We start from the raw sequence: 4,264 nt of genomic DNA, 5'->3' as shown, positions 1-4,264 counted from the left end.
ACGGGCGAGGAAGCGCCCGTCACCCTCCGCGGGGGGAGGGGGCGAGAGGCGGGGCAGGAACAACAACAACAACATCCGGCCGGCAGCACGCCACGCCCCGCAACGCACGGGAACACGCCATGGGCGGCGGGGGCGGGCGCTGCGCTGGTGGGTAACGGGGGGCGGTACGGCCGAGTGGGGTTGGGTGGGTGTTAAGTGTGTGTCTGTGCTCTGTTATGGGGTGTCCGCAGAAGTAGTGAGGCGGGTTGGGGGTCTGCTGTCAACCGACCGGTGTCTGTTGGGACTAATGGCTTAGCTGAGGTCTCTGTGAGGAAGGTGGTCTCCAGCAATGGCTGCTTTGCTGCTCGCATGGGGGATGTGCAAAACAGAATCACAGAATCACAGAATGACCCGGGTTGGAAGGGACCTCAAGGATCATGTAGTTTCAACCCCCTGCCTGGCAGGGCCACCAAACATCCACATTTACTAGATCAGGTTGCCCAGGGCCTCATCCAACCTGGTCTTGAACACCTCCAAGGACGGGGCATCCACAACCTCCCTGGGCAGCCTGTTCCAGGGCCTAACCACTCTCCTAGTGAAGAACTTCCCCCTAACATCCAACCTAAATCTTCCCTCTTTTAACTTAAAACCATTTCCCCGTGTCCTGCTATTGTCAGCCCAAAACGTATTGGTGCGGTGAGTGTGTCTGAGTACTGCAGCCTTCTGGGAGCCTGTCCGGTCCTCTGTGCGTGGAGGGCAAAGCAGAGAGATTGCAGGAGAATGGTCCTTTTTGGATAATGCATGTTAAAATAAACCATGAATCCCTGAAAGCGAGTTGAGATTCTCATTCCACAGTTTATTAAGGTTGGAAAAGACCTCAAAAACCATCTGGTCCAGCTGTCAGCCCATCATCACTGTGCCCACTAACCATGTCTGTAAATGCTACATCTACACATTCCCTGAACACCTCTGGGGATGGTGAGTCCCTGACCTCCCTGAGCAGCCCATTCCAATGCGTAACCACTCTTTCTGAGAATAATTCTTTCCTAATGTCCAACCTGAACTTTCCCTTTTGCTCCAGACCCTTCACAGCTTCGTTGCTGTTCTCTGGACACAATCCAGAACCTGTTTTTCCTGTAGTGAGCAGCTCAAAACTGAACACACTACTCAAGGTGTGGCCTCACTAGTGCAGAGTACAGAGGGATGATCACCTCTCTTCTCCTGCTGGCTGCACTATTTCTGATACAAGCCAGAATGCCATTGGCCTCTTTGGGTAGTTGTGCATACTGCTGGCTTGTGTTCAGCCAGCTGTCAGTTAACACCCCTAGATCCTTTTCCTCCATGCATTGTTTCAGCCACTCTGCCCCAAGCCTGAAACAATGCATGGTGCTGTTGTGAATCTAAATGTGGGACTGGGCCTGTGGTCTTGCTGAGCCTCATACAATTGGCCTCAGGCCATCAATCCAGCCTAAACAGATCACTCTGTAGGACCTCCCTACCTTCAGATGGTTCCACACTTCCTCCCAACTTGGTGTTATTTGCAAACTACTGAGGGTGCACTCAATCCCCTCATCCAGACCACCAATAAAGATATTAAACAGGACCAGGCCTTATACCGACTTCAAAACCTAAAGCAAAGCCAGTGAGACTGTGACAGCCCAAACAGCAGGTGAGCTCTTGGCTGCTGTGAAGGCAGAGGAAGGCAGCACTGAGTTGTTTTTGGCTACGTGATATTTAAATGAGGAGAAAGATATTTGTATTGGGCAGGAAACTCATGGGTCATGGGTAGATAATACAGATATGGGGACATGGAAAACTTCTTCAGAAACTTTCAGGGGATGAACCTGGTTTTAGTTTGTTTTATATTATTTAAGTGAAGAGAGAACTCTACATTTGCCACAGAGGGGAAAAAATAATGTATTATCTGTCACTGTCACACTGGAAAACTGTATTTCTATGTCATGACCTACTTGTAACAGGTTTCACTTACCAAATAACAAGATTCTGCAGAATAACACAAATTTCCCGCTGAGTAATTTCTTGCTTTCATAATAGTATCCTTATGTGTGGGTCGTTCTGTTGTTTGTGTTTTGTATTTTTATCTAGTGAATGTTCTTGTGTATGTCTCGCACGTAGAAACTGGAGTTTGTGATACTGATGACTAATTGCTTCTACCTAGCAGTCCTAAAACTGGGAAAACTGGCCAAGTTTCATATTGGCAAAAGCTAGTGAAAACCCACTGGTTTCAGTGAAGCTTCATATGCGAGTTCACTCCACAAATGAATTGGGTAACTTTTCTTGTTTTCTTTTTCTTTTTTCTTGTTTTTCTTTTCAAATGGCTGTTTCACTGTAGCAGCCAGATAACTGGAGTTAATGCAGTGCAGCACCGTGCTGGAAATGGTTTTTCAGGAGTGGATTTACCAACACTACATATGAGTTCTTATAGTAGACCTACACAAGCCAGCTGTCCTGTTTGAGGTCTGCAGTCCCTGTGTTGCATACTGTGGCAAGCTTGGTTTGCTATCTCAATAGGTTTGAGACAAGAGCAGGAAAAAATAGTCCCAGAATACTTGCTCATCATATGAAGTATACATTACCTGTTTTCTATGGTTACCTGAACAGAGGAAAAGCTGTGACAAATATTGAACTGTAGTAGCAAGTTCCTAGGCTGAGATGGCCATGATGTTTCAGCACACTGCGTTCTGTAGCGTGTGACTAAAGGGTAGTGAGCACCAGCTACTTCAGCATCTCACAAAGTACATACAGATAGCAACCACCTCTGAAAGGTTTGGTTTAAGGAACTTTTCCATCATCTCACATAGGAACAGCTAGCCTAAAGTTTGGCAGTTAGGCAGAAATGTTATGCCTTAACCACCAGGTTGCTATGTCTCTTTGTCTCATTTGCCAGAAATCTTTCCCAGACACGTAATGGACTGCCTTTAGAGGCAGCAGATTCCATGGTTCATGATCTTGGTGTCCCAGCACATGCTGCAGAAGGACTTACGTTGGGCCTCTCTCCTGTCTTTCAGTGGATATCACACAAGTAGTCACACCTTCACTGCTGGACCCCTGGCAGCCACTCACTGTCAGCCATGAGACACTTGCTCGGCCAGAATAGAGCCCATCTGTGCCTCCTTATCACCACATTTACTTGCCCAAAATGGTGAGATACCTCTCCTATCAACAGTGCATTGTCCTTTTACAAGGAACAATATGAATATTGCCAGTCTTGTACTGATTGTATTTTTAAGCCACTTATTCTCTTGATATCTAAATAAAAGATGGTGGGTTTAAAGTTCAACTTGAGAAGTGCTTTGCTGTTGTTTCAAGCAGGATTTCCCTGCCCCATTAATTTGTTTTCTGCACCTGCCTGTTCAGTGGGATGGAACTGGTGCCACACACAAATCAGTTTGACCAAAGTACGAACTGCCCTCAAGAGCTGCCCTGTAAGAGCCACATACTGCAATCTAAGGGGCTTCTTAACTGTTGCTGCTATTTTTTCCCCCTTTATTTATTTATTTATTGGCAGCTCATTATACCAGCTCCCTCTCTTCATCTTTTTCTGCCTGATATATTTATTTCCCTCTCCTTTCTTTACTGCTTGCTCCTCTCCTGGTTCTGTGCTTCTTTCCCACTTTCCCCTTTGCCATTTATCCCTCCCTCTGTTTCCCTAACATCTCTGTTTCATTTGCCTCATTGCTGCCATACACGCTGGCTTGTTTCTCCCTGTCTTTTCCTTTGTTAATTAGTGTGGTGTTCAGCTCCTGAAGGAAACTCCCACTCAAAAGTGAAAAATCAAAGAAAGAGCAGCGGGTGCAGTGGTAACCTTGTTCTTTGAACTCCTACCACTAAACAGCAAAGCAAAGCTGACAAGAACAACTTCTCTTTTACTTTCTCTGATTAATTAAGGGAAAAGAGGTAGTAAGAGGAAAAACAAAGGTGGATGGCGATAGCAAGGGAAGAGAGCAAGCAGAGGAGGACAGGGCATGAAGTCAGAGATAAGGTAGAAATAGTGGACCATAATATACAGCACTTGATGCTACACAGGGAGTTGAGAAAAGCCGTAGGACTGTAGCAGACTTCTGAAGATGTTCACTTCATTTCGTGCTGTACTTATTATATAGACCACCTCTCACACGAGCCTTTCCCTTGCCACACAGCCTCTCCTCTCTGAGTTGGCTCCTCTGTCTCATTGCTATCCACAAACCTGACTGACAATGTAGGACTATGGTATCAGTCACCTTGACCTCTGGAGTTTCAACAAAACAAAATGAGAATCAGATTT

General features: G+C 46.2%; 1 long non-coding RNA gene across 2 annotated transcripts; it reads left to right on the top strand.

The window, feature by feature from the left end:
* Positions 1-51: 51 nt before the first annotated feature.
* LOC107313757 lies at positions 52-3,280 on the top strand. 2 transcript variants are annotated; one of them, XR_001555174.2, is made up of 4 exons: positions 52-147; positions 835-957; positions 2,159-2,267; positions 3,009-3,280. It is a non-coding gene; the product is annotated as an uncharacterized LOC107313757 (long non-coding RNA). The 2 variants fall into 2 exon arrangements; XR_001555175.2 differs by having other exon boundaries at positions 53-147; positions 2,162-2,267.
* The last annotated feature ends 984 nt before the right edge of the window (positions 3,281-4,264 follow it).

The sequence above is a fragment of the Coturnix japonica genome, chromosome 4 (assembly GCF_001577835.2).
Source record: "Coturnix japonica isolate 7356 chromosome 4, Coturnix japonica 2.1, whole genome shotgun sequence".
Taxonomy (NCBI): Eukaryota; Metazoa; Chordata; class Aves; order Galliformes; family Phasianidae; genus Coturnix; species Coturnix japonica.
This window is presented reverse-complemented; position numbering and strand designations above follow the sequence as displayed.